We start from the raw sequence: 13,723 nt of genomic DNA, 5'->3' as shown, positions 1-13,723 counted from the left end.
ATATATATATATATATATATATATATATATATATATATATACAAATAGTAAACCAATTACAATATATAAAGGCACAGAAATGTCATATATTCAGGTAACAAATTAAGGAAAAAAACTTACAGTACAATAGATGGAAATACGAGGATATGCATTTCTGGCGTTACACGTGCCCCACATTGTCTGAGGATGTTCGTGTAACCTAAACAGACTCAGAAAATGTCCCAAAAAATAAACAGCAGAAATGCATATGCTCAAAACATCATCAAAATTTAGCATTCGTCTAATTAAGCATAAATCAATTTTTTAGACCATAAAATTTGAGTGGAGACAGTCCTAATCTTATTCCACTCTGCCATCTTGCTAAAAAATAAAACAGGTTGACGACATATTAAAATTCATAGAAAGCATAGAAAATGGTTTAGCTATTCTAAAAATCTAAATTCCTAGCAATATCAAGAAATGGAATACTATTTACAAAATTAATCAGATTACATGGTCATAGAAAACAGGTATATCAAAATACGCAAATTAATAATTAATTACATAGAATACGTATTTTATATAAACTTTTCATAATTAATATTCTCGTCATGAGAGTCCACTTAACGCTAAACAAGAAAATAATATACAGTAGATCGACAAAAACATAAATATTGACAGCAGAATTCTTTCACATCAGCTGTCCGGGAAGAAAAACAACTCCGCCTTCCGTACTCGCAAGTACAAAGAATGCCGACAGCGGCACAAGAGCCGACAGCGACCCAAGAGCCGACAGCGGCTCCACCTTGCCAGTATTGTTGCGCCCGCCTGTGCGGCACGCTTGATCTCACTCGCCTGTGTAGCGGCATTTCCAGAACGTCCGTTTCACTGAATTCTTTAGGAAAACTCACTCCCGAGTAATCTCAAGGAGTCCCTTAATACTATCACAGTGGATAACTCAACACTGTCCATCATCACACGCATGTACTAGCCTGAAACTTAAAACAGCGTCTAAGTACATCGACAATGACTAGTAAAACACACATTCATGCATTCATGAAATCTGACAGCTAGTTACAAAAGCATATTTACATTCCTTAATATACTGTGACTCAGCTGAAAACTTAAACTAGCAGCTTGGATTTTTCAATTGGTTAAAACGTCTAATCAAAAATTAATTACTTGTTAATTACAAGTTCTTTAATGACCTCTAGGTCAGGCAAAAGCATCGAAACATGGCACATCCTTAAATCTTACACTCTATATTACATACTGTACAAATTACCCATTCTGTGGTATTAATCAATCCTAGGTTGGTACAATTTCAAGTCTACAATATTCCGTATACCTAATCGTTTTCCAGAGCTTGGATACTCTAAGCAATAAGCATTTGTGTGAGGTATACCAATGACTTTATATGGTCCATTATAAACAAATTTAGAGATTTCATTGTCTATCTCGTTCGATTTCTCATGAGCTTTTACAAGTATTAAGTCTCCGATTGCAAACTTAGCAAAACGCGCTTTAGCGTCATGACGACGTATGCGAGCATCGGCTTTTAGCTTCATTACTTCTCGCAAACGATCTTTTATCACACTAATACTAATGTCAATCCGTGGAGGGAATTTGATTATCTCTTCCAATTCACTTTCTACACTTTTGTCAATGCCGAGATTCCTCACGTTACGGCAGTTCATTTCTGCGTCAATGTCATCCGGCCAGTTAACAATGTGTAAAGGCTGGTATTGCCTATGCACACCGTCTCCTGCCTTGTCAAAACTAACAACTATTGCTTTATCTTGTGACGTACATGTCAAAGTTTTGCTTTCGCAATTAATCACTGCACGGTACTTTAATAGCCAATCCAATCCGATAATTACTTCCGTAGTTAAGTCTGGCACGACGACAAACTCTTGTTCAAATCGTGCCCCACATATCTCGAAGTTGACAAAAATCTGTTTTGTGACCGGTTTACTGGCCTTTCCAGTAGCACCGATAATTTTCACTCCTGGTACTGGCATAACTACGATACCAGGTCTGTCTTTCAGTAACTCAAATATTTTCCCAGATACAGCACTCAATTCTGCACCGATGTCAATCAACACGTTTAGTTGTAGGTCGTGCATATTAACAGACACTACTATCTGTCTACACTTATCCTCGACTGTTTCTTTCTCGTCTATATCCAGGTCATTCCAGAAAAAACCATCCGGCTTTGATCCTAAATCCTGCTTATCTGGCGGCTTTTTCAGCCTCTGTTCACATACAGTTTTAATTTGAACACGTTTGTCCTGAGGCTTAGTCTGTAGCTTCGCCTCCAATACCGAAACCTTTTCCTGTAACTCGTCAACTAGTGAGTGTTGCTTTGCTATCAATTCACTAATTGTCACCTTCGTTGATTCCACTTTGGCCAGATTGATATCATCCGCCAATCTACCTGGAGGAATGTGCCCAGTAGTCTCTGCAATTACTTCCGCTAGATCTGCGCAACCCACACTGCTATCGTCTGACCGTATAATGTCAGCTCTAACCTCATACACGCTGTAATCCACATGCTTTTCTACCAATCGTGTCCGGCTATCACTAAAATTTTCGTAATCTTTCTCCTCAATACTTTCGCAATGTTTAAACTGGAGTTTTGCGTCGGATGGGTCGGCTACTTCTACCACTGTAACTTTCGGTATAGTCTGCCGGTTAGGGCCAGAACTTTCCGTTACTACTTCAACAGCCAACTCCTGCGGGACGAAACACGACGAATCTTGCTCGTGCTCCCCATTAACATCAACTATTTCTAGTAAAGTCTGCCGGTTAGGGCCAGAACTTCCTATCACTTCACAAATACTATCTTCCTGTGGGACGAAACGCGGCAAATCCTGCCCGCGCTCCCCATAAACGCTTCTCCCATACAGACCCCTATAATCTCTTAGTTCGTCGTATAAGCGACCGAACTGCCTTAACCAGACCTCATCCCTCTCTGCATCCCCTCGCTCGATGACGGACGTTTTATCCGACATCTGATCTTCTCTCAACACTTGCGAATCATTCTTAAACTCAATCTCCAGTTCCGCTGTGGGTATTACAGCTACCACTTTATAATCGATTTCCGGAACACTACTTAAATTGTTCTCACTGATAGTGAATGTACTTCCTACTGCCGTGTATACAGCTGATTTACTACCTGTGGGCGCACTCCTTTCTCCTAACACTGGCACACTCTCCCGCCGTTGATTATTCCACACGGAATTTTCATAACGACGACACCTGGGTTTTCTACTGTTATTGGGCCGCCAAAATTTCTCCACGCCCGGTCGGCCCCTCACCGGCGCGGCTAATGGTTTCCCTGTCTCGTCCCAGCAGATACGCTCCCCGGATGCTGCTGAGGGCCGGCCGAAGTGGCCGTGCGGTTAAAGGCGCTGCAGTCTGGAACCGCAAGACCGCTACGGTCGCAGGTTCGAATCCTGCCTCGGGCATGGATGTTTGTGATGTCCTTAGGTTAGTTAGGTTTAACTAGTTCTAAGTTCTAGGGGACTAATGACCTCAGCAGTTGAGTCCCATAGTGCTCAGAGCCATTTGAACCATTTGCTGCTGAGGCGGCTGATCACACACTCTGGCGTTATTACTATTCTGCGAAGCCCGTATCACGCTAGTATGATACTGGTTTCCGTCATTCCTGTTATTATTTGCAGTGTATCGATTGTCATTACGGCCCGAACCACTATTGTTATTGCTGCCAAGATTGCGGTATGCATTATTCCCATAGTTATGATTGTTGTGGTTGCTGTGGTACCCGTTGTTGTTACCACGGCCTCTACCAGTATCGCGATTATTGCGCCAATTGTCCTCGTCCTCAACTCTTTCCAGGAAATGATTGATTGTCCTGTAATTGCTTCCTACGTAGCGTTTTGTATCATCTGGAAGCTTTTTGTAGAGTTCCCAGACTATTTCGGATTCCGTTCGGCGATCACGCAAATATTCCAACTTGCGGATCCAGCCCTCACAAAACTCCTTCATCGAGCCGCGCGAATTCGCATCGAAAGGCCTCGATACGACAAATTCGCGCCAGACACTTTGCTGTTTTTGCTCTGACCAGTATTCAGCCAGAAACAAATTTTTAAACTCGTCAAAGGTCAGGTTCGTAATGTTGAGGTTTAAGCCCCAACGCTTGGCATCACCAGCCAACACATCAATAACCGCATTAATTTTTCTCTCATTAGTCCATGATCTGGGTAAAACTCTTTCACAGTTTTTAATGAAATCCGTCGCGTGTATACCGCCTTTTTTCAAGGGGTCGAACCGCTCCTCTTTCGTCAACAATTCCGAACTATGTGCACAGATTGGCACATACCTCTGTTTTTCTTCAAGTTTCTTTTCTAATTCCGACACTCTCGTAATCACTTGGCAAGTGGTTGTCGCAAGCGTTTCCACTTCCCTCTTTTTCTCTTCGCAGGTATTAGCCTGCTTCCTCACTTTGGTATCTACTTCGGATACTAAAACCTTTAAAGTTTCCACCTTCTGTTGATCGTCTTTTCTCACTAATTGAATTTGTTCCGTCACCTTATTCTCGATGATCGGAGCAACTGCGTCTCCTACACTTTTCTCGATTCTGCTAATTTCGGAATTAAAACGCGTATTTATGCTCGCAATTTCCGCCTGAACGCCTATCATTTCCTGTTTAAGATTACCGATTTCGGTATTAATCACAACAATATCTTCTTTGATTTTATCAACTTTCGTGTTAACAATTCCAACATTGTTGTTAACAACATTAATAGCTTTGTTCTGATTGTCTAGCTTCCTGTCAATTTTTTCAGACTGAGCTTTAATTTCTGCCGATTGAGTTTCTATCTTGCTAGACTGAGCCTTGATTTCGTTAATCAAAACATTCAATAAATCAGTTAAATTCCCGGAAACTACCGGTTTTACTTCCGTAGCGGCTTCCTCTTTAATTGTCCCCCCGTATTCGTCATCAAGGGATTCCGATTTGATTTTCACTTCCGATTCCGAAACATTTTCTAATGTTTGGAATTCCATTTCTGCTCTTTGTTGCGTCTCGGCGGTCGCGTCTTTCATGCTAGCCGCCTGCCCCTGAACAATGGGTACCGCGGTGCGTGTTTCCCACTGTTCGACCGATTGTTCCGTACCCAAGTCTACCAAATTTTGGTAATTGTTGCCTTCACTCATTTTAATAATTTTCAATATAAATAACAAATCTCAAATCTAATTAGGATTCCTCAGACTAATATTCTCGCTGACGTATCGACCATTTCGTAACCAGTACTTTGTTACGAGATTTGCACAATGCAAAATTCGTGTCCAGAACAACCTCAAATTTGAAGATTGTCCTGTCACCAGGTCGCCACGTGTAACCTCCCCCTCACTTATCGACCTTAATGACAGTGAAAAATTAAACCGCGTGTACCTAATGGGAATTTTGGAAAAGCAATCGTCACCGAAGTTAATCTGTCGGTAAAGAGGGAGGAAAGGGTTACATCTAAATGAAAGGAAAAATGCAAATGAAACTGGTGGAAATTAATTTTGAAAAGGGGTAAAGTTAATAAAGAAAGTAAATGTGCGGCCGTTACGTCAACAATTAACTAGCGGTAATTAGATATTTGAGATTTGGGGGAAATCACGGTCGCCAGTCCTAAGGACAATTACTATAGTAACTGAAAAAGAAAGGTTATTACACATATAATTAGCACTAGAAGCGTGGCAACTGAAGGTTGACACGTGTAGTGTGAAAACTGAAAGTTTGTCAGAAGTAATAAATTTCGCTACACTCTGACTTAATTTAGCAAAAGAATTAATAAAACCGGAAAATCGAAAGTTAATTTAGTGACTGAAGTTAATAGTGAGCTTTCTTTCTGAAGCACATCGAAATCCAGCAGAATACGGTTAGTCTTGGACTACCTCAACAATCATTTCAAAAGCAACTTGACTCTACGCAATTTAGAAACAAGAGATTTTACTTTAAACTTGAATTAAATGATTCTGAATAATTAACAATAATAAAATTTAGTACGTACCAAGCTGAGCTGCAGTCACAGGTAAGCTAAAATATGCTAACAAAACTCGCACTCTTAATTTGTGCTTGTGTAATCTAACTATTGTAGCCAGCTATGCTTTAACTGCACTTGGAAACTAAAGTAATGAAATGCAATGATAGTACTTTAATGCTGGCGTCTGAATTTCAACGACACTCGGTTTCATTTCGGAAAAGGAAGGGACCCTGCTTGGTAATGCAATTGGGACAATGAGCAACAAAGGTTCATGCTGAGTTGCTGTAATTTTGCGAGGCAAATGGAACAATTTGAAAAGCTGAGGTCTGCCATACAGTTCTGAAACTTTACGTGCTTTTAGTCTTCCTTGTTGGTTGATTGAAGGTTTGAAGCCGTCGATCGAGGAGGTGGAGACAGTCACTCATTGTCGGCCGTCGCTGTTGCAGAAGCTGGATGTTGGCGGGCCTTCTTCTCGACACGGTCACCAGGCGAAACGGGCTCTTGATGTGCGCCAGCTAATGCTTCCCGTCCGCGACACCATGTCAGAAACTATCATCGCGAGTCGAGCGCAATTACATGCTGCCAAACCCCGAAAGCGCGGCAACTCGCGGGAGCGTCACACAACACACCTGCTCCACTCGCTACTCCAGCCAGACCCCGACTGCTCTGCCCGCGCTCCACGCGGCAGAGTTAACCCTACCAAAGATCCTACACACTTTGATTCTTCACACGACCTATCGATGTATTCGTTCGATAGCAGTTTTCCCTAGGCAAGACCCAGCGTAAAAATACAAATAATATTTACGAAACAAACCAATTATACATCGACATATATATATATATATATATATATATATATATATATATATATATATATATATATATATATATATAGTAAACCAATTACAATATATAAAGGCACAGAAATGTCATATATTCAGGTAACAAATTAAGGAAAAAAACTTACAGTACAATAGATGGAAATAGGAGGATATGCATTTCCGGCGTTACACATTACGTGTAAAGGAAAGTAGTTCCTTCACCAAACCACAGTTAAATGCAAGTTTAGGGCTAAAAGTGAGACCCTTGGATAACACTGATAATTCAGGGAGGAGATTGCTTTGGGCGAGAGGTTGAGAACACTGTACTGTTGTGACTGGTTCTTGTGATTATGAGTTATTACTGGTCTGGGAGGAAGTGGTGCAGGCTGAGGGATGTTAAGGAGGTTGGTGAAGCTCAGTTTGTAGGAGAGGAGTGGTGGTTTATAAGGTGGTTATTTGAGGAGCTGTAGAGCTACAGGAAGAGAAACATCACTGTTGAAGTAGTTTAGGAAAAGGTGGGATAGCTTTTTGAGGTGAAGTCTGACATATTGTTGTTGTCAGAGGTTGGCTTGTGATATCATCCAGGGAAATATGAGAGGCAGATAATCTGCAGGATCTTGTAGCAGGAGAGGAGTCCGGTGGGGTAGAAATTGGCAGATGAGGCATATAGGTCACAGATTAGTCGGGTAAGTGTAAGAGATTGCCCCCTTTGAGGGGTAGTCTTACAAATAGATCAGGGGTACGGCCATGGGAACCAGGATGGCTCCTTCCTTTACCAATCTTTTCATGGGTCACTTGGAGGGGGGCTTTCCTGGGATCCATAAGACTTCAGCCCTTGGTTTCATTTAGATATATTGCTGTATGGACTCATGGTGAGGCTGATCTGTTAAAATTCATGGAATCTCTAAATACCTTCTCCAAATTAAATGTCACATGGTGCTTTCCCTTGCTGTTGATCACAACCTCACCGAAAGCCAGCTATACATTTCCATCCACATCAGATCCACTAACAAACAACAGTACTTACATTTTGAAAGTTGCCACCCCTCCATGTCAAATGTTCCCTCCCATACAGCCTTGGCATTTGAAGCAAATGTATTTTTTTGGATGCAGACTCTTTACAGCAATACACTGCCAGTCTCACTTCACCCTTCACTAGATGCAATTATTCCAACAGCCTAGTCCAAAAGTAGATTTCCCAGGCCATCATATCCAATCCTGGTACTGATGATCCCTCAAAAAAACAACTTCAGAGAACACCACTTGTCACCCAGTATTATCCTGGTCTTGAATGTATCAATCAGCTACTTTGACAAGGCCACGATTTCTTAAAATCCTGCCCTGAAATATGATCCATTCTGTCTGAGATTTTGCCCACCATATCTAGAATAACCCTTTGTCACCCTCCCAATCTCTGCAATATCTTTGTCAAATCCTATGGCTCCTAACCCTGTGACTGTCCCCCATGCAAGACTTGCACTATGCACCCTCCTACCACCACCTGTTCTAGCCCTGTAACTGGCAAAACACTATCAGAGGGAGAGCCACTTGTGAAACGACATGTTGTATACCAGCTGTTATGTAAACACTGTTCAGCCTTTTACATTCGCATGACTACCACCCATTTATCACTCAGGATGAATGGGCATAGGCAGAGTGTGTATACAGACAACACACAATATTCTGTTGCAGAACATGCTATACAACATGACAGTCATGACCTCGTTGCCTGTTTCACCACACTTGCCATCTGGATTCCTCCCCCAGACACCAGTTTCTCAGAACTCCGGTAAGCTCCCAGGTTTTCAAATCTTGTCTGGCGCAGTCCCCATCAATGTCTTTCCTTCTCACCAATGTCTTCCCTTCTCATCATCTAACCCGGGGTGACTTTTCTAAACTGTACCCCTTTCCCTAAACCTCTTCAGTCCTTTTCCTTCAACCCTCTTCCTTCCCTTTCAACTCTTCCACCAGAAGGAGCCACAGGCTGCAAAAACTTGTGAAAGTTAAATCATTTTGTGTGTTTATTCCCCTGCTGCCACTTGGTGAGTAGATCTTTTTTATCTGTCCATTTACATTATATTATCAATAACTGATTATTTTCATTAGTGTATCTATATTGTTGGTGGTGATCTTAGAACAATTAAAATCGCCAGTGTTCTAAGACACATTGTTTAACTTCTGTGACTTAATTTTCGTCATATTTCTGAGCTTTGTAAATGTAATATAATGTTACAGGATGTCCATCAGACAAATTTTTTTTTTTCCAATGAATGCATGACTTTTTTGTCTTGGACAGACTTGACATATTCCACTGGGTTCTTCAGTCTCTGAAACTTCAGTTTCATTGGTAAATAGTTATAACTTGCTGTTGAGGATGAAGCAGATTTTGCATTGTACTCCTACACACAATTTGTGATCTTATTAGCTTCAGGGCTAGCATTTTCAGGTATTGTCTCCTAATAATAATCACATTTGTATTTACTTTTGATATTATTTGACAATTTATGCCAGTAATATTTAAAATTAAAAAAAATAATCTCAGTGGCCAACTGTATTCTACTCACGCCGTAGAATATTCTTCTTTCAGACGACGCACCACATCAACACCTCGTTTTGTTAATATGTGATGATTTCAGGTTTTGAATGTTCCCCAGTAGCTGGACAAATCTGGTCATTGTCATGGAGCATACTAATTAAAAGCATAACTTTCTTTCTTTTCTTTCTGTGATATATAGAAAACCAGAACCTTGTCCACATGAAAACGAAAGAGACTATTGGGTTTTGGTCTTTTTTTAATATCTAGGAACAATGAAGGGATTTCTTTTTTATTCTTGCTGAGAGTAAAAAATAAAGTTGTTCGTTTGTTCCTCACTTCGTCAACCAGTGGACTGGGGTTAAATAATTATCAGTCTTTATATTTCTACCAGTACACAATAGATCTTGAGACAAATGATTGATGACAACAGATGCAGTGGTATCGGATTTGTATGAGCCATTTGGTTTCTTCTGATTACTGTTCCATTTTGGTTGTGGCCGCAATGTTAACTGTCTGTGTAACTTTCAATATTATTGGCTCTAACAGATGCTACTTCAACATATTCTAGTCATCTTCATCCAGCCAAACCAAAATTATTTCTTCTTGTCCATCCATCTATAAAAACACGAGGGCTATCCACAAAGTACATTACGTTTTGGAATTAAAAATAAATAAAGTATTGGAAATTTTTTTTATTATATACAGATGAAAGCCACACTTAAATACTACTTTTCTGCATAGTTGCCATTTAAATTAAGGCACTTATCGTAGCGATGGACGAGCTTGGAAATTCCTTCGTCGTAAAATTTGGCCGCCTGCGCCTTCAACCACGTGGTTACCTCTTCTTGAAGCTGTGCGTCATCGTCAAAACGCTGCATAGCCAACCACTTCTTCATTGCTGGGAATAAGTGGAAATCGCTCGGTGCCAGGTCGGGACTGTGCGGCGGATGAGGAAACAACCCCCACTTAAAAGAATCGAGAACTTCATGAGTGGCATTTGCTGTGTGGGCCCGGGCGTTGTCGTGAAGCAGCAAGATCTTTGAGCCCAACTTTCCCCTGTGTTTGTTTTGTATTGCTCTTCTGAGGTTGTGCAGAGTTTGGCAATACCTTTTAGAGTTTATTGTAGTGCCTCTTTCCAGGAGATCCACAAAAATCACACCTTTTCTGTCCCAAAAGACAGTCATTACGTGGTTGAAGGCGCAGGTGGCCGAATTTTATGACGAAGGAATTTCCAAGCTCGTCCATCGCTACGATAAGTGCCTTAATTTAAGTGGTAACTATGTAGAAAAGTAGTATTTAAGTGTGGCTTTCATCTATATAATTCAAAAATTTTCCAATACTTTATTTATTTTTAATTCCAAAATGTAATGTACTTTGTGGATATTCCTCGTAGTTTACTCATTTCATATGTACTTGTTGTTGTTGTTGTAGTTGTTGTTGTGGTCTTCAGTCCAAAGACTCGTCTAATGCAGCTCTCCATGCCTCATCATCTCCGAGCAACTATTTCTGAATCTGCTTAGTGTCTTCATCTCTTGGTCTCCCTCTACGATTTTTATCCCCCACGTTTGTGATCCGTTGATGCCTCAGAACGTGTCCTACCAACCAACTCCTCCTCCTAGTCAGGATGTGCCACAAAATTCTTTTTTCTCCAATTCTGTTCAGTACCATGTGATCTACCCATGTAATCTTCTGCATTCTTCTGTAGCAACACATTTCAAAAGCTTCTATTATCTTCTTGTCTAAACTGTTTATTGTCCATGTTTCACTTCCATACATGGCTACACTCCATAAAAATACTTTCAGAAAATACTTCATGACACTTAAATCTGTACCCATTGTTAACAAATTTCTCTTCTTTAGAAATGCTTTTCTTATCATTGCCGGTCTACATTTTATATCTTGTCTACTTCAACCATCATCAGTTACTTTACTATCCAAGTAGCAAACCTCATCTACTACTTTGTGTCTCATTTCCTAATCTAATTCCCTCAGCGTCACCTGATTTAAGTCAATAGGTTTGTTTATAAATAAATAAATCTTCTGCTACCAGTCACAATTTTTCTTTATTTTACTATTCGCACGACGCGTTTTGAGAAATAATTCCCATTTTCAAGTGCGTTTTTTTGATGTGTGTTAAGCCATTTCTTTTGATGATGTCAGTGTGTGTGAGTCTGCTTCATTTTGTTGACTTTTACTGTAATACATAAGAAACGCGATTTTTAGTTGGGTATCAATTCTTTCTGTGAGGTTAGTGGCTAAAGTTTGAGAACAATTTGTACTTACAGTTTTCTAATGGTCCATTTGTGTAAAGTCTCACACACACTTAACATCACACACAACTTGTACACTTCACACATCGAAAATATCTTATATAAACAAAACAGTTACAAAGATCTTCTTACAGGTAGTTCACAGAGATAACATTATAGGTCTTCCACAGATTATGATATGCTTTTGTACAGAGGTTATTTATCTTAACAGTTTGTTTTTACAATTGTGCTTATTTATATGTTTTACTATTTTTATTTAAGTATATTATCGAAACATCTGAAGAAATTCACTGATTCACTTTCAAGTTTTTCATTTAATATTTTATCTTCATATTTTCTGTAATGTGAATATATCTCCAGTTCTTCAAGCAAATCCATTTTATGTCCTTTATTTAGTCAGTGGAGTACTTTGACATTTTGCTCTATTTTTCCAAATGGGTGTCCTGTATTACGTATATGTGTTGCTATTGCTGATGTAGTGTGTTTGTTGTGTGTGTATGCTCTAATGTGCTCTGTGTACCTGGTGTTAATATTTCAGCCTGTTTGTCATACGTAGAACTTGGAGCATTCCTGGCATGTTACCTTGTATATTCCAGAGTCTGAATATGGATCATGATTACACTTTATATTATGTATTAGTTTTTGGTGTAGTTTATTGGGTGTAGAAAACCCAATTTTTACTCTGTGATTTTTGAAAATTTTTGCAATCTTCTGTGATATATTGCCTATGTATGGAATGCTAGATATATATTTGTTTTTCTCTTTTTCTTCTGTGGTGCAGTTTGTACCTGGGTTTCTCTTCACTTTGTCTAAGATTGTGTCAACCATGGAAGCATTGTAACCATTGGCAACTGCAATCTTCTTCACTGTGTTTATTTCTTGTTGCATATTTTCCTGGTTCAATGGTATTTTTGTTGCCCTATGCAGCATTGACCTGTGTGCTGCCTGTTTATGGATATTTGGGTGACATGAGGTTGCAGGGATTGTGGTGTCAGTCACTGTGTTTTTCCTATAAATTTTGAATGTGCATGTGTTGTTGTGTCTTGTAATATTTAGGTCCAGAAAGTTGATACTTTTATTTTGCTCATGTTCCACTGTAAATTTGATTTTCTCATTTAGATTATTGATGATTAAGAATGTCTGTGATGTCTTTGGTATCTCCTTTCACTAACAGTTGTGTGTCATCTACATATCTCCTATAAAATTCTATTTTCTTTAGGCAAGGTTCTTGGCTGTCAAATAATTTTTGTTCTAAGTGATTTATGTATATGTCACCTATGGTACCGGATATACGTGATCCCATTGCTAGGCCATCTGGTTGCTTATAAATGTTGTCATTAAAGGTAAAGTAGTTGTAACTTAGGGTTAGCTGAAGGAGTTCCATAAATTCGACAATCTCTGTGTATGAAAGTTTCTTGTGTTGCATAAGGTTCTTTTGTATTACTGTTAGAGCTTCTTGTATGGGTATGTTTGAATAAAGGTTGGTGATGTCAAGTGATATAAACTGTGCATCTTGGGGGAGCTTTCTGGTTCTTAGTTCTTTGGCTAGAATCATGCTGTTTTTTATGGAATATGTTGTTTCATATGTATAATTTTTCACCAGTATGTTATTTAGTTTTTGTGACAGTTTGTATGCGGGGCTGTTTATAGAGTTGACCACGGGACGTTATCTCAAGGTTGGATCTCTTGTCTTGTTTGGATGTCAAGGTCTGTAGTTTCTTGTTATGTGTGTTGCAAATGGTCAAGTACTCCTTGTCGACTATGTCCTGGATATGCCTGCAAATTCTGTCATAAACTGTAGGTTCCATGTTGTTTGCTGCTTCTATCTGCATGTTGAGTAGCTTTCTGTTTAGTAAGTCCTTTTTCTTATGTAAATGCCTTATTTCGGTTTTCAGCCAGAGGTTTTCTGCTTTGTGTTCTATAAGTTTTGCTATGTTGCTGCTAGAACATATTTCATATTGCAGATGCTGCAAAATTAAATTCAAATACAAAAGCAGCAATAGGTCACAAAGTAAGCAAGCTTCTTGAGAAAGAAATGAATAAAGATAAGTTTAGATCTAAATATACAATAAATGATTCAAAAACTTTAAAATCTATAAATAATAAACTGAAAAACAA

Source organism: Schistocerca nitens, chromosome 9, assembly GCF_023898315.1.
Source record: "Schistocerca nitens isolate TAMUIC-IGC-003100 chromosome 9, iqSchNite1.1, whole genome shotgun sequence".
NCBI lineage: Eukaryota > Metazoa > Arthropoda > Insecta > Orthoptera > Acrididae > Schistocerca > Schistocerca nitens.
This window is presented reverse-complemented; position numbering follows the sequence as displayed.